Below are 26,157 nucleotides of genomic sequence, written 5' to 3' on the forward strand. Positions count from 1 at the left end.
GTAAAGCAAAAACTCCTATAATAAATTGCCTATACGACTATAATGTCTATTATCTTACGATTAGTAATGATATTTCAACAGCTGATAATCGGCGTTCGCAGAATATGTACACATACGCGATATAAGAAATGTTAATGTCTGAAGGTTGACGGACGTGTTCTATTAACCTGCACCAACTTTGAATGTAACTATTTCCAGAGACCCGCACAATACATACACGTAGATAATGCTCTGTCTTGACGTACTAAATGATTTGGAAGAAAGCCAAACTGACGCGGAAGGGGAAAAAGCTGATTTCCCGAGCAGCAAATGGGCCAGAAGTTTCTTCAGATAACGGAGAGCACTTCCCTTTTTCGCAGGCGGAGGATGAAGACTGGCATTTTTAAGACCCTGACGTCTTCACCGAGTGGAGTACGCCTTCTCCACCACGTAATTTCGTGAACGACAGGACGGAATTTTGAACATAACCATTTTCTAAGATATACATGCGTTTGACACATGATTAATCGTTCTCTCTTTCATGTTCGGTTCAATTGTGAACGCCGGAGATGGTTAAGAAATGTGTTATTATGCGCGTAAGTACCAGGACTCAAGATTTTTTTTTTATGAAAGAATTTTATATAATTAATCACAGTCTTCCAGTTCGTAAAGTAAATTCAGTGAGTATGCATCTATGAAGAGTTCATTTAGTAATCTGCTAGGGGTTCTTAAGTATTTATCCATCTACCGTGTACGTCACGCAAACCTGTTCCATAATTTAGACCTCAACGTTATAACTCCCAAACGTCATACGAGTACAGCAGTCTTTGAGAACCATTCGTTCAGCTACTCAGATATTACGTTGCCCCTTACAAGACCGTAAAGTCCATTACAGTGTTTAACATACAGCAAATGACCCTTAACATAAGCCAGACGAATCCATTTCAGAACCTCCCAGCACACTGCACGATGCGCCCTCAGACGGCCTCCAAATATGAACAACCGACAATGGGACGTCCTCAAGAATGTTTGGAAGGAACTAGTGTGTTTTTGAGATAACAATGAAAATAAACTGCAGGTAACGGGAGATATAAAATTTCAGGTAAAGTGTAACGTCATATCCCATGGTACACGCAGAGTACGTACCAGTGAGCGAGCTGTTTCCATAAAGGGACGTGGATTTCACTGCTATACTTGGAATTCCTTTACCATCCGAAGCTAGGATTCATTCCATCGACATTCGGTCCAGCGTTACACCGTTCTGAGGGCATTCGGCTGTACAATGCACTCCTCCTCGAACTTAATCACTGTAGGAATCCATTTCGTGAAGAAATGGGAATATGCAAATTCCCATCTAAAATTACTTTCTTCCGTGATAATTTATCCCTCGGGTGCCACTTTCTCTCGTCCGAGATTCCCACTTTACCTTGTTCATCACCACAGCGCTCAAACTTTACACGGTGTTTCACAAAGAGCTCAACTTTAAATGGAAAAACATTTTCTACGCACTTAATACTTATAATATTCATGTGGAACAGGGCACAAAATATAATCTATTTTTTGTTGGGTTGATTGTCCGTCTACATAATAATTTTTATTATGGTTTCGATTTTTATTAAGAATCCACTATATGTTTCCACCTTAAGTGATCATCTTCAGGTCGTAATTGTATCTTAGCCTCTGTTCGCATGGGTATTTCTTCCCTCTCCTGAAGAATAGGTTAGGAAAATTACACTGTTGTAATTGTGGACATATCATAAAAAATCATCAGAAATTATGTAACTTTATCCTCGATGAATAGACACGAAAATTGTTACAGCTGATTAAGAATTTCGAGAGAAACAATTCGAGAACAGAAACATCTATTTCTGTCGGACCATAAAAAAGTAAACAGTACAAGAATATCACCGAGACTCCTCCGCGAATGAAGTTCACACTTGAAGAGTGACTGGCATACCGCCACCAAATTAATTCCGTGTTAATTGGAGAGTAATGTCCTGTGCGAAGCCTATTTAGACACACGAAGTGTAAAATGTACTTAACAAAGTGATTTCACTTCAGAGACAAACATTTCCAGCAATTATGCCTTCTATTAGACCATATGAGTAAGCACGCCACGTCTGTAATGCTCATACATTTTCCTGGGAAAATTTCTTAAGTTTCTCCCTTGACCTAGACGACATCGTAAGCGGAACACACGACGAAATACATAATTAAGAATACTAAAAAAAATACGAACTATAACACAAACTCCATAATAAAGGTACTATTTGAGGTTTTCACGGCTGTGAGTCTGAAGATGTCTGTCTTCTGGGTTGTAACACCATGTACTCTGGTAGATGTCCACCAGACTATACGACGCAACAACCCAGAAGCCAGCAATCTCCATATTGAAGCATTTAAGAATACCGTTTAAATTTTGCGATCATGATAAATGAATTTTGTATGGAAAATCTGAAAGAAATACACCACTAGGAATGCGTGGGCATACATGAAAAGATAACGTTACAATGTATCTTAAACAGGGCATGAGAATGAATGTTGAATTCATAGGAGAACTTTTAAAATTTCGGATCATAAAAGCCGGGGAATTTATTGCCTAGTTGAGCAACTATTAGATTCTTAAGAAGGACTCTTAACTTTTGCAATACGGATCCCAAAGCTCGCAGTTTTACCCCAATTTTCTTCTGCAACATTAAATTCCTTAAAAGTTATGAAAATATCCTTATTTAGTCTAATTTGACATTAAGTAGTTGCAGAAACTAATATTTTGCAATACCACAAGAAGAGGGCAAGATAAAACTTTAACGCCCATCGATAAACCTAAATATTGAGATTACTTTCACAAGACCGAGTTCCTTTTCGTCTCCAAAGACGTGTTAATAGGAAGGCCGATTAGATATCATGACGAGGTGTTGTGTCGTGAGTCCTTTAACGACGTTTTTATCAAGGCACTACCGAAAGAAATGAAGGAACAGTCACGAGTGGTTTAATGATAAATAGGAGGCCTTAAGCCATATTAAACCATTTCCCAAGAAATTACTTACAGGGACCCAGGAAAACTACAAATATCTACCAAGAGTTAATCCCCCTTTAGATTATAGATCACTCCTACATTCCATTAGGGACCTTGAATTTCTAAACTCGGATTGGACAGCGGCTCTCCGGAGAATTTTCAGTCTGTCCAGCCAAGGAGCTGCCTGCCGCGACTGTCATGAACATCTATTAGTGTTTAGTGTCACATCTATTCAACGTGACACTGATGACCAAACCTCGTAAGAATAATACCGAGACGACTCCAACAAAGACTTGCGACTTTTAATACTGGCCACGACACAACGTCCTTCAAAATTCATAATTAGAATTAATCGTGTCATTTTACTTTCTATAGCATGTTTTACTGTCAAATTTAACAACAACAAAAAATTACAAAAAAAAATCCCCCAGCAAAGTTTCATTGTAAAAATGCAGGTAAGTTCATATCTGTTTATAAATATTTGTAAACTCTACGAGGGTTAGTGGCTTTGACATTTGAAGCTCTTCAAGAGACATGCCACTCAGTAAACAAGGCATTGCTGTCAGACAGTTTCCAATTCTCTGCTCATGAACAACCCTGATCACGTAGCGACTGCTATATGATTTTGGTATCATTCGACCCACCAACATGTCCAGGGAAGTCCTAAAGATTCCTATATCGAAGCAGAGAACGAGTCGCATCTTATTAGATCGCACGACAGACTCTGCCTTGAAGCGAAAAGAAAACACATTTTCAATCTTCAAGCAATCGATAGCAAGAATCCCGTATCATGGCAATTTCTTTCAGCTCAGAACCCAACACTGTTTTATCTGCGTTTATAAGGCAATCTGTCAGCGACTGCTAGGGCTACGTTCCTGAAGACACCGCCGTCAGCAAGATCAAGACCTCATGAGGAAACAGAGATTAACTAAAAAAATACTTGCAGATTTCTGTCTTCTGAGTTGTTGCGCAGTTGAGGCAGTATGACCTCTGAAACGTTGCTGGACATCGACCAGACTACACAGCGCAAGAACCCACAAGACAGAAATCTTCATACTCTGATGACGGAGGCAGTATGACCTCAGAAACGTTGGTAAACATCGACCAGACTACACTGCGCAACAACCCAGAAGACGGAAATCTTTATACTCTGATGACGGAGGCAGTATGACCTCAGAAACGTTGGTTAACATCGACCAGACTACACAGCGCTTCAACCCAGAAGACAGAAATCTTCATACTCATCGCCCTGATGATGGAGGCAGTATGACCTCAGAAACGTTGGTTAACATCGACCAGACTACACAGCGCATCAACCCAGAAGACAGAAATCTTCATACTCAACGCCCTGATGATGGAGGCAGTATGACCTCTGAAACGTTGGTTAACATCGCCCAGACTACACGGCGCTTCAACCCAGAAGACAGAAATCTTCATACTCTGATGACGGAGGCAGTATGACCTCAGAAACGTTGGTTAACATCGACCAGACTACACAGCGCAACAACCCCGAAGACAGAAATCTTCATACTCAACGCCCTGATGATGGAGGCAGTATGACCTCTGAAACGCTGGTTAACATCGACCAGACTACACAGCGCAAGAACCCAGAAGACAGAAATCTTCATACTCTGATGACGGAGGCAGTATGACCTCAGAAACGTTGGTTAACATCGACCAGACTACACAGCGCAACAACCCCGAAGACAGAAATCTTCATACTCTGATGACGGAGGCAGTATGACCTCAGAAACGTTGGTAAACATCGACCAGACTACACAGCGCAACAACCCAGAAGACGGAAATCTTTATACTCTGATGACGGAGGCAGTATGACCTCAGAAACGTTGGTTAACATCGACCAGACTACACAGCGCAACAACCCCGAAGACAGAAATCTTCATACTAAGAATCACCCTGATGATGGAGGCAGTATGACCTCAGAAACGCTGGTTAACATCGACCAGACTACACAGCGCAAGAACCCAGAAGACAGAAATCTTCATACTCTGATGACGGAGGCAGTATGACCTCAGAAACGTTGGTTAACATCGACCAGACTACACAGCGCAACAACCCCGAAGACAGAAATCTTCATACTCTGATGATGGAGGCAGTATGACCTCAGAAACGTTGGTAAACATCGACCAGACTACACAGCGCAACAACCCAGAAGACGGAAATCTTTATACTCTGATGACGGAGGCAGTATGACCTCAGAAACGTTGGTTAACATCGACCAGACTACACAGCGCAACAACCCCGAAGACAGAAATCTTCATACTAAGAATCACCCTGATGATGGAGGCAGTATGACCTCAGAAACGCTGGTTAACATCGACCAGACTACACAGCGCAAGAACCCAGAAGACAGAAATCTTCATACTCTGATGACGGAGGCAGTATGACCTCAGAAACGTTGGTAAACATCGACCAGACTACACAGCGCAACAACCCAGAAGACTGAAATCTTCATGCTCATCGCCCTGATGATGGAGGCAGTATGACCTCTGAAACGATGGTTAATATCGACCAGACTACACAGCGCAACAACCCAGAAGACAGAATTCTTCATACTCGCCGCTGTATAAATCCCAAATCATACATTTTGGAAACCCCTGAGTCTGCAAACTCTTGCCTTCCCCAGTTAACAGGCTTCCGTTCTCCTTCCAGTGGATTCCTGTATGGAGCGCCCATCAACAAAACGGCACACAGTTGTCCACGTTTATGACGTCGTACCATGTCGGTCCATGCATATCAAGAGACAGATCTTGATCACGTATTCTGTAAGCATTCATTCAGAGCCTTCAACGTTCGACAATATTTGACATCGACGTCATGTCTCTTGTTATGAATAACTTACATAAACTAGACAAAATTAACGCATGAGGACATCGTCTCTCTATCCTCCTTATGTAAATTAAATCTCGGAAACTGGTAAACTGACTTGAACTGAATTTGGTACAAGCTCCATCATTGCGTATTGTGGAACAACTTCACTAGCTTACTTCTATGGACGGTTGCTATATAACAAGGTCTCTTCTATTTCCATCCACTGTCCTTCCGGTACTCTGCAGCAGGACTGATAATTTTCGTTCATCTATAGTTCATTCCTTTTCTTGTGATGCTTAATCCCCGCTGGCACATAAAACATCCAGTGAAAACAACAGAAACTTTTGTACTATATTCGACAATTTAGTGGTGTCACGTTTTACCTTCCAATTATTGAGAGTCTGGTATGAACCACTAAGTTATACTTCGCGAAGCTTGTGAGATCGACCGAAACAGCCCGAGAAGCACACGAATTGAGTCAGTCGGGCCACCCGGCCAGCATTCGACCACTCTAACTGGTTTTCACTCAAGCTTCACGAGAAAAGGAATCTATTACAACTCTCGGCTTTCTGTCTTCCGCCTTGGATGTATCCACTCAACACTTGTTTCTACCATTCTTCGGGCAATGCTAACTGATTTGTTTACGTGCCTCTTCGGGGGTGGGGGTTGTCTCCTTTCGACATTATTTCCGATCGTCTCCACGACCTCACATCTGCAGGTAAGGCCATGAAATTAAGAGCAAAGTAGATAACACAGAACTTCAGAAGTCTTAATGGATTATAGACTTATTTTTGGCTCTTAATTTCAATGGCTGTTTCTTCATTACAGCTGGCATCAAGGCGTACGGTACGACATGCTTGTCACAGAGACAATTGGTTGTGAAAACTGTGTTCGTTGCATTGACAAGGAAATTTCAAATAATGAATACCAAAAAATAATTTTCGATCAATGTAATTAGTCATCACGGTTGAGGACGTGTTACGATATACAGATTTTTTAACGCAAACACAATACAATACGTACAATTTTCAGTACTGTATATAACGTGAAGAATATTCCGGACGGTTAAATACGTGATTTATGTTTACATTATCAACAGAATGATCGTCCAGAATTAACTTCGTAGCAGATAATTTTATTAACGTCTTTATTTCCGCCATAATCATAACTCAAATGCAATGATCATGACATTTGATATTTATACATCGGTGCAAAAACAAATCGTGGTTTTCTAGGCTGTGAAGACGAAATCACCACCACCATCGTCACGGTATAAGGATTAAGCTATGTCCTGTCGGTCCATATTCCAAACATTCCTTTTCTCAATATGTTCCCTGCATCAATTGTATCCTCTGGCTGTCTGTTAAGATTTATACTACGGAATATGAATTCATATTTTAACATCTTCATACCCATTCACCTCTTCAAATTTAATATTATTTTATTATCTTGCCTGAATTTCTGGTCAATAAGAAAGAATGAGTTTTCTATTATCGTACAAACTCTGCATCATCATTTTTGTAATTATAAATTTGTATGTGAAGAATATTAAATTATGTTTCCAGATATAATTTGAACTGCTCTTAGCTCTACTGGAGCAGAACCCGAAGTATGATACTGACGATCTCAAGCCAGTTCTATCCCCACCAATTTTTTTTTAAGATACATCTTAAAATCGTAGACCCCCTTCTCAACATACCTGTCCGATCAGACTTCCTATTTCACTCTCCATACAAGGAAGGACGACTTCCGTAATTAGTGGGGTCTCTTATGCAGCACCAAGAAAATCGATATTTTATTCACAAATACTTATGTTATTCGCTAAGTAATTTGTTCTAAATTTCTCTTGCTATTTCTTAGTTATGAAAAGAGACACAAATTTTTCGATAGCATAAAAGTAATTCGTTTTTATAGCTCGTGGAGAATCAGTACACAAATCAATACAAACGTATTGCAAAAGAATTAAAATTTATTACAAAAAAATGGAGCCCAGCAACCGTGGAAATATATTTTAACCGGAAAATAAAAATCTTTAAATTTTTAACAATATGGTGAGAAAGATTCTCATTTGTTATATCTAGACCAAACACGACTAGACATATCGTTTTCTGAAAACGATGACTGGGTTTCATCAAAACAGACGCATTTCAATTTATTAATAAACAGTCAAAAATAGCTCTGGTATTGATGAAAGACTCTCGGGTTACAACACGCTTCCCAAATGCTTCACGAACAGTAGAAAACAATTTCGATTGGAATAGAATTTTCGAGAATGAACACATTTTCCTCTCGTGAACACTTGCACAGAACCTGCGGCCTTACGATAAGGTGACCTAGAGTCCAGTGTCACGATATTGGGAGAGTACCGACTTATGATTTCATTTTGTTCTGTAGTACTGTTACAGGGTTGAGTTTGAAATGAAACATTCTGTGTGTGTGTATGTACATTTTTAACGCATATGCATATTTCATCAATGGGCAGAGAAATCGAATTAAAATCCCTTTTGAAGGACGTGCTGATGGGAATTCATATTATCCATGAGAGGAAATTGGAAAATTTACTAAGGGAAAACCTGAGAAATGGGGCAAAAACAGTGGGGGGGGGGGTGTTTCTACGTATAGAGGATATTTTATAACACGTTATACGGTTTCAGGAGTTTCGAAGTGTGTATCTGTATGTGTGTGGCTACAGAACACATATATCATCTGGCAAATCCGAGATCAGCTTCTAGTCAGAATGAAATGTGTTTTGTAAACAAGAGGCCGATAGATTTTAATGTTATCCTGCAATTATATTCAAATATAAACTACCGAGAAACTGAACATAGTAAAAATTGAAATGACATGCCTTAAATTAGGCCACGACATCTTTTACATTTAATTACTTACTATCATCCTCTCATTCCACGCAATATAGTCGGAGTTCACGAAAAAGCAGTTTAAATTGATGGTTTTATTAAAATATTAAATTAAAATTGTGACTAGTCACCTGCTTGCGACCGGATTAGTAACAGAGTCACCAGTTATATTATAAATTGGAAACAACTAGTTGATAGAATCTTCCTTCAAATACTAATATAAACATAGTTCCAGTGCATTTTACATATCCCGCCCATATCATTTAATTTATATGTGGCGAAGTTCACGTTACGAAATAAAACACACAAATTTATCCAAAGACAGTAATTTCACTCGTCTATCCAGACAGAATAAAAATCGTGCAAATGTTTCCCACATTTTCACACTTCGCAGAATTAACGACATTTTGTCTCCAATATTACCATCGTATTCGGCCTGCCCCTTCACGAATTCATTTGTCCCTGACAGCAGAAACTTCCAGAACACACGCTTACAAGTATTTCTAAAAGAATAATTTTCAGTAGTGTGTGGAAGTGTGAGGTCCACTAAGAGAGACACTAATCTTTCCCTCTTATATCCTATCTTCTATTTCTCTGTACTCTCTTCCATACGTACGGTTGGAAAGTCGTGGAATATATGTCTCATTGATGTTACCAGCAAAGTAATGTATTTCTTAGACAACGTAATAATAACTGTGTAGATACGTCTCCATATTTACGAGATCCTTTCTGCCTCCATCATGAGGACGATGGTGATGGAGGAAGCAAGGACATCTGCACTCTACAAGCCAAAAGACAGAATCTCAGTATAATTATTGTTCATTTACAGCTTTGCTGTTTATTCGACTGTTAACTTTTCTCATCCTCCCTGGATTTAGGTCCAGTAATATTCTGAAAGTAGGATTTGAGGTATTTACGGCGGAGAGTGTCAAGACAAGACATTTTCAATTACGTAACGGAGTTGGCATTTGAGATTGTACGAGATGCAGGTTAAATCACGCGGGGAAATACGGACCTTTATCACAGACCTCGGTACGAGAAAGACGGCCAGAATCGAGAATTATTTAAGACCTTTAGCTACATACAGGCCTACATGGTCAGACAAAGCGAAAGAGATTGATTATTTCTGCCTACAGTAATACAAAATACGAGGCTCGTCCTCAAAGTAAGTTTCCCTGGGGCCGTTTACAGAAACAAAACACAATTTCATGGAAATATTTATTGCAACAGATACAGCAAGTGTCCAGCTATTTTTCAACATATTCGCCACCGGAATTGAGACATTTGTCATACCGTGGGACCAACTTTTGAATACCTGTGTCGTAGAAGTCTGCCGCCTGGGATTGGAACCACTGTGTGACGACCATCTCCGCCTCTCTGTCATTCTCAAAACGCTGACGCTGACCGGACAGGAATTTCTTGAGGTGTAGGAAAAGATGGAAATCACTGGGAGCGAGGTCCGGGCTGTAGGGTGAATGATTAAACACCTCCCAGCTAAACTCCTGCAGGAGACTTGCTGTCCGTCGAGCCGTGTGCGGCCTAGCGTTATCACTGACCGCACTTCACAGTCGGCGGGAGCTGGAATAAGAACCTCCATCTTCAACAGCTGCAACGATGCTACTGTGAGAACGCGGGAGGTGCCGTTAGTGCATGCGCCATGCTACGTCATTGCTCTATCACGTACGCACAGTCGCTTCGCGCAATATAAGGTTTGCTAGCTGTGGGACGAGTGGGAAACTTACTTTTGGGAAGCGCCTCGTAACACACGGAGAGAATGTGTGAAGGCTAGTTACATCAGATAGTAGGGCGAGGGTAGGCGATTAAGACATTCGAAAGAAAATATTAATACATTATATGAAGTAAAGTGGAATAGTAGTTGCTGAAAAGGAGAAATATGAAGCTCCTCTTTACTCTGTTTAAATCAGACTAATCTTTTTTACACTTTCTTTTAAACTTCCTTCGTCTCCCTTATCCTCAGGACGCATAAAGTTAAGTACAACGTCCATGTAAAGCAACGTGTAAAACTATTTGTTCACAGACGTGACTTGTAAAATAACAAGGAGGCCGGAACGTTGTACAAATTACCTGTTTTAATTTAGATTTATCTGGCTTAACACAATGGACGGTAATAGCATGTTAATAAATAATTTTATTTAACACAAAACAAATGGACATAAATTTACTTGCAAATAATCACACACAACGTAAATGTATCGTTGAAACTGTTACCTTCACACGTCTTTTGAAGCATTGCACATAAGGTAGTTACATTTCAAAAAAACCCTTTTTCCTTTATAATCTCATCGCCAAGTTAAACTTAGGGCCTATTATCGCTAGTTAAAACAGAGATTTCCCAGTCGGTGAATTCATAAGAGCCATTTCTACTGCCATTCCAACTTTATACTCAAGTAATTTCTTCAATTCAATCGCAGAACCGCGACTGACACAAGCTCTATAATTGGATTCTCTCTTCGCTGGACCTGAACGCTCCATTTCTTACAATAGGAAAGGCGTGGTTTCTGCATATTTAACAGCTAACATTTCCTTACACGGTATAAACCTATTAATCTTTGTAATGGAGACGCGTGGTGTTTTAATTCAGTAAGAAATTATTTTTTTAATTTTCTTTGAAGACTTACATAATAGACGTTCTGAATTTCTCTCTTAAAATTTCGTATCATCCACCTCATATCCATATCCTTAGAACATATTTCATTACACCCTTTCAAATATTTTGATTTGCTATTTAATTATAATTATATCATATTTAATTCTTCATCGCATCTGTGCCCTGTATCCACTCGATTCAAGCGAAATTCGCCGCAGAAAATATTTTGCAGCAGACAATTTAGTTCCATTAACCACATCAGTTCTTCCTGTTTGCTCCAAACTTACACATGAAACACGGACTTAGTCAGGGCTTTCCAAGACTATTACAGGAACAGCATGATCCATGCATTTAAGACAAAGATAAACGAAAGGCAGAAATAACAAACTCCATGTGACTGCCCTTTTTGAGAAGATAAAAGTCAATGGTTCAAGAAACGCCCCGTAATTTGTAAAAAGAAAAGTTTAATTCTCTACACACCAGAGCCCAAAAGTGGTCATTTTCGTCACTAGTGTTGAAATCGTCCATCAGTACGAGCGGTATGTCATTCAGGCTCGTCAGATGCCGCCTGAGTTGTCCGAGCGCGCTTACGTTGCCTATATTCGCGGCAGTACTGCGCGTTGGTTTTGGGTCCGGGCCCGACGTTTTCCGTGTCATTCTCTTTGGAATGTTATGCTCTACGCATTCGTGCCAGATTTTTGTAATTCTGGTTGTACTTTGCCCTCATATATCGCGACATTTTAAGAAAATCGGAAAATTTTCAAACTTTTTTAAATTCACAGCCTCGTATCTTTTTGAGTTTTTGAGATACACACTTGGAGGCCAGGATGAGTTGCAACATATACACTCCTCTTCAAAACTACACTTGTTTCATTCAGATCGGATAATTAGTCTCTGAGATATGATCCCGTTTATGGACACGTGTCGAATCCGGAAAGTCGAAAATCGTGGGTTCAATTTGCGCGTGCGCAGTTCGCGACTTCCAGCCGCCACGAATGTCGGAGCGGTACTGACACACACTTTCATCCTTCCTCTTTAAAGCGAGACTCAGATGGCGACGCTATGTCTATTTTTAGCCGAGTTATTGAAGTTTGAAATTACTTCGACAGAAACTGTCGCTCATTTGGGCATTTTAAAGATGTTTTCACGTCAAAAATCAATCTTAAAATTTCTCTTACTAAAACACACGTGTTAGGATAAAGTACGAGGGAGGTATAGATAACACTACGGGTCTACAATGAGGTTGAGGAGAAATCAGAATGCAGAGAAATGCGCAGCATCCCAAGCAAGATAAGAACTATTTTCGTTTTCCGTCGCGCAAAACGAAGTCACGATTTCATTAATTCTTATACCGCGTGCCCCATATCAACTTCGCCTTAGGTGTCATTGTGGCAAATGTTTGGCCATGCCGTACTTCTCATACGCACCCCTAAAAGTGCGTATCTACAAATTTGCATAAATATAAGACGAAGAAGAGTCCCACAGAAACACTAATGCCCGATTACTGTCCCATAACAATACACATTTGGAACACCCGTTATTGTATGAGATACGTTGCTGGCTTGCAGGAACTACAAGAGTTAGTTACTAACTTTTAACCCAGTAAGGCCACACTTCTGCCATCCCTGGAAGGAACTACGAAAAAATAAGCAAACAAACGAGGTCAATATTTCATTATCCGCAATCAAGAACTTTCTATGTCGGATTTGAGGTTTTCAAGGCGGTGAGTCTGAAGATGGCTGTCTTGTGGGTTGTTGCGCTGCCAAGGATCCCTGAAACGTCGGGAAACTTCTACCAGATTAAACTGCGCAACAACCCATCTTCAATAACTTTCTTTCTTAAGAATAAGTTCACTTCGCAAAAAGTTTGTTTAAAACCGTTGTTCTAATCAGACAAAGTTTGTTACGAAGGCAGCCCTTATCAAGTCGCCTAGCTGTCTAGATGGTACAACTTATGTATGCTGCAACCTTCCTTACTATCAGGGCCAACGATCTAAAAACAAAAATACAATGGTCATCAAAATCAAGATGTTCGACCATTGTCTTCTTCCCTATCACAGATAAACCTGACCCCACGTCCCACCTCCTGTTCCAGAACAATAATTATCATATCATCAGCTCGATTAATCTAGTTCTTTTTAAAAACCTTTTGTTTTGTGATGGCAACGGCGTAGATTAATTAAGACATCGAAGAAAGGAAAGTTCAGATTCCCGGGGCCATCACCAATTAAAACAATTTTCTTGGAGACCCTGTGTTTCGAGAAAACATATTCGGGAAGAGAGACGTGTTACAATTCTAAGTATTGTCCACGCGTGGTACAAATGTATCCGTAAAAAAATTCAAATATCTGTTTGGAAATCTCGAGAAAGTGCAGTTTCAACCCTTCAATAGACTCTGATAACAAACAGACTCGAGGAAATAACAAATATTAGCATAGAGACAAGTAAGAGGAACCTATTTAAGTAAACAGACAGATATTGTACATAACTGGGTCCCGATAAACCGGTATGACGACTCCAGCTGCTGCAAAATCCTCTTTTCTCGCGTAAACCACTCAGCCAATCAATACCCGAAGCTAGCTAAAACCTTTCAGACCTCAGCTGGCCTAAACATCATATAAACATTCACTTCTCACCTCAATATTTAGCGCAATTTGTTCAATACGGTCAAAAACGAAAAAAAAATCCATTTACATACACGCAAAAATAAAACAGCAGTCGTTATAAATGCTGGTTCCTTCAACATAAAATCAATCCTTCGTTACGATTTAATCTTTTCTTAAAAAAATTTCGTACGCATTTTACAGGCGGGCGGACGGACGGGGTGTTGAAATCATATACCCCTGTACTAGGTAAATTGTGATGATCCACATTCCAGGTGGATCAGAACAAGATAGCCATGCACGGTTCCATAACAGGCCCCACGTGCACACCAACACAAAGCGCAGCTGTCGCATTAACGAGAAATCATTTCTATTCGTCAGGGCAAATTTCCTAACCAAACACTTCTGGTCTCCAAAACCCTTGGCTGGATAAATGACAGAAAATTGAAAAATCTCGTCCTGAAATTCACACAAGAGTACAGTGACTGGTAAAGCCAATTCTGAGAGCTACGTCAATACCACGACAAGGCCAGATCCTGCCAGAATGCGGATGAGATACAGAAATCACACTCTTCACTCACTGACCTTGTAGAAACAAAAGACTAGGAACACGACACACAACACTGTAATCGTAGCGAAAATAAGTTCGGAATATGTTAACTTCGTAAAAATGTATCCATTCAATTCTGTTTATTAAACAGGTCTACAAAAACTGTACGATTGTTTCGGTCAACAATGGTGTCTGCATTTCCGTATAAATGATGGATGCACTGTTTTTTTTTAACAATTTCTCGAAACTTCTACATCCCAACACAGCTAAATCACACGCCTGCGAGAACACACGACACTGCAGTGTAGGAAGAAGACCTTTGGATTACGTTGCTGAGACAATTGCCCTCGCGAGACAGATTAACGAGGACCTTAGAAACAGATGCAAGGCAATTTTAGGGGATTTCAATTCATATAATTTCGCTCTAGCTCAGCTATTCTCTTTTTACAGACGCATCGGATTCAAATTTTCGTCCTAAATCACAGGATCCCTACGTCGCCCCAAACAAAATACACAGCCCTGTCCATTATTTTAACAAATGACAAAACTTCCCTGCCAGTTTCGTGGCCCCACAGTCACTTCAGTCCTGAAGATGGTGACATTATGCATCTCCGAAACTCTGACAACACGTCTGCACGGCAACTGAACTCATAGCCAGCTATACACAACGTTCCAAGAAGCGATCAGACGGATGATAAGATGACCCCGAAGAACTTCATTACATCGCCCACGCGTGCCTGCATCAGTGTCCCATTAAATAGCATTCACCTGACTAATTTCCTTCATTACGTAAAATGTATATTCCGTCGTTCCTTCTACCCGCGAACTTCTGTGATAAATTATACGCTGACGACAAATAAAATCATACAAGACTCGTGGCACTAGGAAATGAATCAAATTCCGTCGATAATGAAGTCTAGCTCGCGTCCTACACGGTTGTTACGATATTGATTTCATGTTCACCACACATTTTTTTCATTACAGACGCGCCATACGAGAAATTAGGAATGATAACACGGAACCCTAAAGATTTCCAAGGCAAAACAACCGATATTTTCATAGGGTTTCTATATTAAGAACATAAATTACCGTATGTTTCAGGCTGGTGGAATTTCACGGCCCAAAAGTTCTTCTCAAACGTCCTTATCTTTGTCATAACAATGTAAAGAGCTTACGTAACACAAAACTAAATTGTTATCTCACGATGCAGCACAGTGTTAATTGGCAATTATAAAGACGTATAAAGAAACCACATATCAAATCTACACAAATAGTAATGCAACAGCGATGTACTTTCGTAATTATTTTAACCGCACATATCTACCTGAACACCAACAGTCTTGAAATCAGTTCATTCTAGAACCAAAAACGTAAGGAAATTGGGGGTAAGCAATACCCAAACTTCATCAATATCAAAGTTTCCTTCTCATATCTCTGTAGGCGAGAGCGTACGTTATAACGAAACCTGCTTTTAATATTTACTTACTACATTTATGAACACTCCTCTGTTTTTAACACTCACAATCATTCTGTCTAGTTGAGGCGGGGCATTAACGATAGCTTAAGAGCACAAAACAGAACACAACCACAGCGCGAATCAATTACCTACGAAATTCATCACGAGTAATGGGAAACACGGAAACTTCGTTCTGTAAACCGATCGATACTTTGTTCCGGACGCTCAGAAATGGGAACAAACTGAAAGGAAAAGACCAGGGTTAGATTCTTCTGTCCTACGGTTTCAGTCCAGTGGCGAACTCTTGTTAACGCGATAGTGAACCTTCAGGTCCCGTAAACTACAGAAATCTGACTAGCTCAACAAATGTTAGCTTCACAACAATCACGAGACTTCCGAGTTCGCTACACCTATCCAGCTCAACAACGTCCAGCAACACTGAGATTACTTCCAACGAATTCGAATCGTTTACTTGTGCGAATAACACGTAACTCCAGGAATATTCTCGCTATGAAATTAATACGATTTCTGTAGTGAGAAAAACTCGAAAACTACAGACGAAGAATTGTCAAAATCGAAACATTTCTTGGAATTCCATTTTCATACAATGCCACAACACACGAAACTTTTATTTTCTTATTTATTTTATCCGTAACAACGTTATCTATTATGAAAATACTCAGAAGTACATCGCTTCTTACATTCCCGTGTCTGTGGCTCTAATCACCACAAACTGCCCCAACATACTGAGTGGCGTAATTCAGTCCCTAATTGGTTCAGGCATTCTACGTCGAGTTCTGATTAGGAACTAGCGAGATAAAGCCTAAGTGCGGTTTATCAAAACTGACTTAACGATGATAATATCAACAAAATAGACGAGCCGCTTCTGTAAATAAATGAAAACTGGTGCCTTGCCAGTTGTATGAACTTAGGAAATTGAGAAATAATTCCTAAAGAAAATGCGGAAGATTCGAGAACATCACTCACGGATCTAACAAAGCCTTGACAAAACAGGCAACACCTGGTCCTAATGCAATACACATCATAACCGTCAATTCGTCGTGCGAAGGTCAGGAGCACAAAGCGTGGGACTTGGCAACAATCGGCCACTTTCACTTGCTCTATACTCGCTCATCGACGGCTTGACGAAACCTGGCTAAGGATTACAATTCACTTTTCACTTGCCTCAAATTAAGCAGAATATTCAAGAGTGCACGCGTAAAATTCAGTATCCTCACCATCAATCATCGTCACAGGCAAACGTTTTTCTTCTACACCGTTTCCTTAATATCACGAAACGAAATCAGATTAATAATACCGTGTAAGATAAAACATAAGATCCTGGTGAAAGACTGATCACACCGTTCTCCCAAATGTTCACTACTGAATAATAATATACCGTAGGTGGAAGTAATATCGATATATCGCACTAGAACACAATCGCGAAAACCTTAAGATATTCGAACTCATTTTCAATATTTCTCAAAAGATTCTTTCATTTAATGTAACAATTTTAACCTTAAACACAAAATTGGAAAACCCAAATTGTTCACTTTCCACACGACAAATTTTTTAAAAAAAAGTAAAAGACGATGGTGTTAAATACACTTTGAAACACAAATTCAAACACCCATCTTAAATTTGCATTGACGGTAAAACAATCGATCGTTTAGTACAGTTCACCTCACATTAGTTTCTGGGGACGACAAATGAATTGAAACTCACCTGGGTAGCATTCGTATAATGTGTGGAAGAATTTTTGTTATCAGCTGAGATCCAAACATTGGTATTCCACTGGAGGTGGGGCTGCTAGACCGACTGGTATCGTCCTGTTGCGGCACCATTATTTTCGTTATAAGAACTTTCACTAAGAAAACCAACAAATACTACACACTTTTAATTTAATTTGAATGCGTCTAAATTATATTTCACGGAGATAATTCGTAGCAGTACAGTAAAAACTCCCTTTACTTTAGCTAAATATTTTTAGTAATATTACGACTTTCAGACACTTCCACAGATTTGCGGGGCAACTCCCGTCAAACTTTCTTGTACATCCATTTAAACTAAACGTTCTTCCTGTCAATGTAAGACGACGACTGAAGGCTCCGCGTGTCCGCGTAATGCATACCTACCAAACGATAATCGCACACATCTTTACGTAGCGAGCTCTCGACCAATCAAAACCTCGAATGGGAGGAGTTTCGCCCCTTCAAGTGGGAACTCTATCTATCAGAGATAAAGCCGACAGCATGAGCTGTATAGAAGCTGTACAGAAGTATGTCATTGAACCACAAAAAGTTAATAAACTTTATAAATAAAAGCAATTATCACTTTGCACACATGTTACAGCATCCGTGTAGTTTAAACATATTAAACACATTTTCCTTTAAATATCATTGGTACCTTAATTAATGTCGTGCTTATGAACTTCAAAAAAACAGGGTAATGTGTTTATAAGACCACATGGGGTCGTAAGCCAACATATGAAACTGTCTACTCTCGTTACACGTTAAATTTGACTGAAGTTGTTTTTCCGACCCGTACAGTTCAACAGACAAGTAGAAAGTGAAGCTTTATCCACATACCTACATTCCCCGCTTGAAGCGCCTAAATGTTCCGTCTTTCCGCCGTCAGATGTCAGATGTCAGACAAGACCTGACAACCTGGAGTGTGTAGTACACATGCAGTGTTGCTACTACCTTACGAACACGTTTCAATGGCGGTGGAGGGCATGGGTGAAGATACCAAATTTGTTGGAAACTTGTAGGAAACAATCTGTTTCTTCTCACCACCTCACAATTACTCGCGATAACAAAAGCAATTATTTTTGTTGGTTCAGCGAATTCATGCCAGGTCGAACAGGTGAGGTTTCAGTGGTTTCTTCCAAGTTAAGGTATCACAGAGGTACAGCTTCGCACACTTCAAGGTTGTGTAAGATTCGAGTGGCAGCGCAGTTACGACATTCAGTGATCGCAGTTCGAGACGTACAAAATTACCCAGTAATAAGTGTTCTTCATGGGTCCTTAATTTCTTCTCGTCGCAGACGCACGCATGACGAAACTTTTATATTGAAAATAACATATTTTAGTTTCGAACATTTCTGTATTGTTTAATCTTGATTCACTGTATTGGCTTAATGGAATCATTACGATATACGTGAATAGGCTGAGCGTGTAGCACGTAGGGGATAGATGATACATGTACAACCAATGTTTGTCGGAAAACGAGGTAATATATCGCTTCGAAGACCTAGGAGTTGATATGAGAATAACATTGAAATATATTTTGCATAAATAAGCTGCGATGTTGATAACTGGATTCATCTAGATCGGAACAGAGACCAGTGGTAGACTGAAGCAAACACGGCTTCGGAAATGAACTCTGTTTAGATTCTTGCTAACACGGTCATAAAACGTCAGGTTCCGAAAGATGAACGGAATTTCTTGACCAGCTTAGGGACTTTTCGTTTCTCAAGGACCCAGTGCAGTTCGTTACATAGTTTTCAAATAAAAGCTTTCCAACCCTGTCTGCCTGCTCTCCTCTTTTTCTCTCGTTGTAGAACAGCGTTTCTGTCTTTTCGATCGACATACGCGTACACCTTTCCAATTGGGAGAACCTACGAGTAATCAATAAATCGTGTACTATAAAACCCAAAAACATTCCTTCGGGCCCGTTCTACATGTCTGGCAATATATTAATCATCTTAAATACCCCTGGAGTACATTTACCCCATTTTAGAACTGGTGGTCTACAGAAACCACGGGACCACCGATGTTGAGAGCCGATGTCCAGTTATGAGTTAAGTTTATTTCGATTTTCGTTACAATAAAAATATTTGTTATTTAATGAAGCAATATTAAAAAAAATATTTTACACGTAAACATTTTCTATGACGTCTCCTTACATGAGAATCGAGTTAATATTCACCAACTCTCACACAGCTGATCGCCCGAGAAGACGCATTCCGTTGCCGTGTAAGATTCAAACACGCGGCCCTAGGCATATGGGATTTAACATTCTAAGGACGAAATATAACAATTTCCACGGAACAGAGTCTTCTTAGAAAAGCTGGCAGCCTTTTAGTGAACCCAAAGGTTCATTTCCGTACTCACAAGACCCCACCACTGTTCCCTGTTCTGAAGTAGATGAATTAGTACACAGCCTTTCCATTCAATCGTTTATTACAAAAATCTTTCGTAGACAGGGGTGTAGAATCTATAATAAGAGCCGCTATTTCCGACCATTCATCTAAGAAATGCACCCCTTTTAGAGCATCAATGGACGCTTTTTTATTTCAGGAATGGTCCGCGAACATGGACATACTATAATTCTAATGTCCATACAGACTTACGGAAGATCAGTTCTCCCGTAGAATAAAGCGTTACAGTGTTAATGCGTTAAGGCGAGTGTCGTGTGCTACCAGCAGCACCAGGGTTCAGCTACAATCATGTGACCTGGCGAGAGATGAGAAACATTCGAGGGGTAAAAGGAAGGGGGCACAGTAACATCCCAGGAGGGCACAACTAGTGTCGTGCTCAGTGTACAGAAATTCCGGGGAATTTACCGTGGGGACTTCGCCCGGCGGTGCGTCAATCAGAAATTTATCTTACGCTTACCAATGAGTACGATGTAAAGGGGTATTAATGATGCAGTTTATCCGGCCTTCTCAGGACTCAGAAACTGCTCAAGCACAGATGGAATGAAAATATTGGCTGTTAAGAAATTGTTATGAGTGGGTGCGTTCTGGATTCACCTAGTCTAGGACAGAAAATTTTCGCAGGGTTTTTGTGAATACGACAATGAACTTTCGGGCTCCATAAACCGTGCAAATTTTATTGGCCAGCGGAGCGATTGAAATCTTCTCAAAGAGGACTTTGTTCTGTGCAACGAGATTGTCATTCTCAGTGTGGCGGAAGCAGATGTTTGAAATTGTAGCTTTAGAATTAAAAATTACATGTCGTTCCGTCGGTTCCATCCTGGTTTTACCGCGACTTAGAACGGAATCCTGTGCTATTCACCCTTAGACAAGACGGTCCACTGTTACTGGCCTCAGACTGCAGGAAACTTGCGAAGGAAGTTCTGGACGTTAGTACGAGATAGCTATTACCTCACCTTGGTGTTTGTACTTTGCAGGACCCTACCGGAATATGGTCTGCATGCACAAGGCTCTTGGCAAATATCATAAAACACCTCTCTTACAGATTATACAAGCAAGACGACAAATGCTAATGTTACATATACCACCATAGTCCCTGCTTTTGTATCTGCCGTTTAGATAAAAAGGATTATCGGTTGTCTTTTGTATTACACTAATTTATCTCTGCAGTACGCGTAGTAACGGCTATGTCTTGGAAAATCTGTTGTAAGCAAAGGCTAGGGAAGGAATTGCTTCTCTTTATTGATGAGTATTAATCCTAGGCCGATGTCAGTCTATGTCCTTGTTCAGTGAGCCAAGAGAAATGTTGTGAGTGGACGCATTGAAAATCGGTGCTCTTTTGCGACAGTCATAATGATTTTATGCGGTGAGTTTGTTAATTTTATGCTCAAAGTTATTTATATTGTTCATAAGATGTGTCTATTATTTCAAGTCGAAGTAAGTATGAAATCACGATACATTAGAGGTTTCCAGCGTTGCTGGTCTTGACTTCGCACGACGTGGCCGCCATGTTGGTCATTGGATAAGGCAAGTGGGAGGGGGCGGCGTCTCTCCCTGAAGACAAGGAGAGACGCCGCAAGAAATTAAGGGAGAGATTCCGCACTTAAAAAAATACCACATCTGATTTAAAAAAATCACATACGTACATATTGAGTACTCAAAAATGCCTGGTCTATTGCATTATCTTATATTATTGAGGAAAATTAGTCCAGTGTTGAAAATACCGAGGAAAAACTCAACTGCAAGGAGGCAACTGGCTTTTGTCCTCACTGAAGCAGCCAACATAGAGGAAAGGCGAAAGAAGCAAAGAGGAAATGAAGTCAAAGATCAGAGGAAAAAGGCAAAGGTGAACAGTCCGAGTACTTCAGGTGTACAAGGTTGAAAAACGTGAAAAAAAAGTTCTAATCAAGAGACCCCTGAAAACTGTAACACCAACAAGTGCTGTGAGTACTGGGAAAACTGTTGCATGAGTTCTGCTCTCCGTACAAATTTCACTGACTAACGCTTAGACTCTAAATTCACTGGTTTAAGCTTTGACTCCAAGCAACCTCTGGAACATTTTGCTTTCAATGTACTTGATAATTGAACATTCATTTGATATTCAATAACTTTTCAATTTTTATTGGTATTCACATGTTTTCTCCATGTTAATGTTCACATTAATTCATTAGTTTGAATGAAATATATTAAAAAAATGTTGCCGTCAATCACAAATATAAAATTGTTAAAAGATTAAAACATCAATTAACGTTCCCCTTCGAGTACTCGATTACATAGCCATCAACAGGTGTTATGTAGTTAAAACTTATTACTGAAATACTGATTTTTATTGTTTTTTATAATTTATATTCTTCATTTTCTGATGATGTTCTTCTTGTTCTTTATATTATTTCTTCGTTGCGTTGTATTATCACGGGTCACTGTTATTAGGTTTGTAAAAAAAATTTTAATATATTTTAATACTTATAATCACAATATGACGCATTTACAATATCTTAGTTTGAACGAAGTTCATCAGTTTTCATTTACATATGTTTCTTTTTGAATTCAAGGATGTTTTCAAAGAGCGGCGTCTCTCCCGGCATGTCCGGGAGAGACGCCGCAAAGACAACTTTTTTTATCGCCCTGTATCTCTGAGAATTAATTTGCTTTAGATATTTTGTTTACGGATTAGTATAATACAGATCTTAAATATAATATCTCTGAATTTTCAGCCGTTTTGACCATTTTTGGATTGAGTTAGAACAAGTGTTGCAAAAAGTACGGCATCTCTCCTGGAATTACCTTATACGTATAATTTTGTGATGTTCGTGAACATAAGTCAGTAAGATGTGGTTATCAGTAGAATGCTTTGGATGGTGTTCAGTGTTAAAATTGGCCCAAGAAAAGTGTACACATTGAAGTACACATTGGCGTTCCAAAGAATTTTCTCCCGCTGCGTCACGTTCGTCATTGTTGAGCTGTCTTCCGAGGTCATCGCGAGCAACGCGCTCCAACAATGTCCTTGGGGCTTTGCAGTATCATATGATCCGAGGTCACTCTTGCGCAATAATGTGTTCCAACAATAGCCTCGATTCACACAGGTGCTCAAAGATGACAGATTGTAATGCGGGTTGCCAACCTCCACGTAAAATCGCGACAGACAAACTTCGACTGACCCACAAATTACACTTCGCTCACGCTAGAGTCTGTACTTTGTGGTGTATTAAACGACGCTGTCAGTACATCACGTTGAAATAAGAGGCACACAAGAAAGATTATTCTTGGCTTCGTGAGAAGAGAGACGGTAGCTGTCTAGGGAAGTCCATTACCACTGCCGACTGCGTTAGAAGGAACGAGGGGTGGGGCGGGGGTGGAGGAGAGGGGAGAGTCTAGAGTGAAGTAAAGTTTGTCCTGCTATACGCCATGTAGGCGTTTGGGGGAGAGGAGGTATAGCTCCTCTCTTTCTTGACCTTTCGGCACTAGATGGGGTGGTGAGTGGTCGGCATCACGCCCCGGCCGGCTTTACCCCCGGGAAAGGATCCCGGTACCCATTGTAGAGGAGGCTGGGTGGGCCCCAGAGGCTAGAGGAAAAATCCTCTGCCCCCGTCGGGGATCGAACCCCAGTCGTCCAGTAGCTAGTCACTATACTGACTGAGCTATCCCAGCTTATGACAGTCTAGAGTAGTGATCTCGGGTCTGAACCGTGCGCAAGGAGGGGAGAGAACGTAGGATTCATGATTTGTCTCCCTAAACAGCATTTTTCACGTCTTGGGATGCAGCAGTTAAAAAACGATCTGAGGTGGTGACTGATTCTCGGAGTAGGCCATGCAAGTTGTAATTGAATGGATGTCTCTTTATGTTACCTTCGATTTGGTCGTAAACTACTTAGATGACCAGATTCTGAACAGGAACACGCCACGTAAAAGACCACAAGCGTCACAATACGCAGTCGACTTGTGAACTTGCTTTGTGTGAGGTCGGGGGACACGTTTGTCCTGCCCCTCATGTCCGATGGGTTACACTGTAAAAGTTCCAGACCTCTGAATTAGATAATCATGCTCAGAAAAATCCCCTTGAGGGAGTGACGTGATGTTGTACAAAGCACGAATTTTACTAGACAGCTGGTGTTGCTGCTTCTAACTTCGTGTTCCTTATGAAACTAAGAAGCGTGCTCATGAAGAAATCCACCATATTATATTTTGGGGTAGATACTTTATTAGTTTCCCAGAAGACATGAAGTGCGATGGTACAATAAGTAGCAAAAGAATGGCCAGGGTACCAAATAAGGGTCTGTATACAGGCAACGTAGATACTAACTCCAAAGAGCAGAGTCCTTTTGCAAATGTTAATAAAACTCCCAGGTAGTCAAGAAATTTCCTGCCCTAGATTGAACTCTAAGGTTCATTACCGTGTTCACTAGTGCCCGCCAACCATCCCTATCCTCATCCAGATTAATTCAATGCGCACATTTCAAACTTATCTTTCTAAGATCAGTTTTAATATTATCCTCCCAGAGAGAAAGACAGAAATAAAAGAAGATAAAAGCAAAAATTAATCTGGAACAACAAAACCGAATGCCTTGATTCGAATTGGAGGGGAGGCATTTTAGAAATTCTTCATTTCAGTACGATTACCAACCTGAACCTATTTCTTCGTACCGCTGACATAACCCGAAGTAGTTTTAAAATAGGCATACAGAACGCTAAAAGCGAACGTCGATCCACTGTCCACTGTTAACATGTTGGTCACATAATTACCCTTGATGTCATTGCATCCTCCCCCTCCCCTTTCGTCGCATTGTATTTTGCGCACAAGAATAGCTGAGGTTAGTCCGTAAAAATCCCCCGTACGTACAAACTATCCCACCCCCCACCCCAGTGACATTTACGAGGGCTACATGGCAATGTTCTAGCTAACAGTCAATCTGGGAAATGCACCTTCTAGCACCAAGCGATAAAAAATTTCGCTAACAGAGGGCAAAAAACACTCTTCTATCAGCTAATTGACTTTGATACCAGTTTTTTTTCCATGAAAATTCTTTATAAAAGAACTGGTGACACAGTCACACATGAGACTAATTCAATTGCATGGTGAAAAATATATATGTTACTTAATATTGGGCTAAACAAATGTTCATGAAATAACAAACGTGAAATAAATGCAAAATCTGAGAGCCTCTCTATGATCTAGATTCTAGATTCTAGAACTCCTTGAATACATCACGCTATGTGGACAGCAGAAAGATAATTCAGAATAATTTACTGCATTTATAATTTTGGATTATATGGTAAAAATGTCGTAAAAATCAAATCAATATAATTTTCTATTTCCTACAGAAAAAAGTGAATATACGAGGCGCGTCCTCAAAGTAAGTTTCCCACTCGTCCCACAGCTAGCAAACCTTATATTGCGCGAAGCGACTGTGCGTACGTGATAGCGCAATGACGTAGCATGGCGCATGCACTAACGGCACTTCCCGCGTTCTCACAGTAGCATCGTTGCAGCTGTTGAAGATGGAGGTTCTTATTCCAGCTCCCGCCGACTGTGAAGTGCGGTCAGTGATAACGCTAGGCCGCACACGGCTCGACGGACAGCGAGTCTCCTGCAGGAGTTTAGCTGGGAGGTGTTTAATCATTCACCCTACAGCCCGGACCTCGCTCCCAGTGATTTCCATCTTTTCCTACACCTCAAGAAATTCCTGTCCGGTCAGCGTCAGCGTTTTGAGAATGACAGAGAGGCGGAGATGGTTGTCACACAGTGGTTCCAATCCCAGGCGGCAGACTTCTACGACACAGGTATTCAAAAGTTGGTCCCACGGTATGACAAATAATGACAATAAATATTTCCATGAAATTGTGTTTTGTTTCTGTAAACGGCCCCAGGGAAACTTACTTTAAGGACGAGCCTCGTAATTTTCACAATAATACGTTATTAGAGTGATCAAACAAAGGAGGATTAGATGTACTGGTCAGTCCTGAAGATAGAAACAGCATATTACAACGAAACGCTGTTGTCATTCTGCGCGGCATTGCAACGTAGAAGACCGATGTGGTCAATTTCACTGCCGAGAGAATACGATTACACTTCGTAAAACGTAATATAATCATTATAATTT

The 26,157-nt window shown here is 40.3% G+C and overlaps 1 protein-coding gene across 2 annotated transcripts in view; it reads right to left on the reverse strand.

Moving 5' to 3' along the window:
• LOC110841044 (ryanodine receptor-like) overlaps positions 1–26,157 on the reverse strand; it is a 317,152-nt gene that overhangs the window by 74,232 nt on the left and 216,763 nt on the right. For both annotated transcript variants that reach the window (XM_087360112.1, XM_087360110.1), the window contains exon 21: positions 17,627–17,730. The gene's annotated coding sequence lies outside the window, so the exon portion shown is untranslated. The remainder of the gene's footprint in view (positions 1–17,626; positions 17,731–26,157) is intronic.

Source organism: Zootermopsis nevadensis, unplaced genomic scaffold, assembly GCF_977971745.1.
Source record: "Zootermopsis nevadensis isolate Lab colony 2312 unplaced genomic scaffold, Znev_1.0 Znev_ptg000038l, whole genome shotgun sequence".
Classification (NCBI taxonomy): domain Eukaryota; kingdom Metazoa; phylum Arthropoda; class Insecta; order Blattodea; family Termopsidae; genus Zootermopsis; species Zootermopsis nevadensis.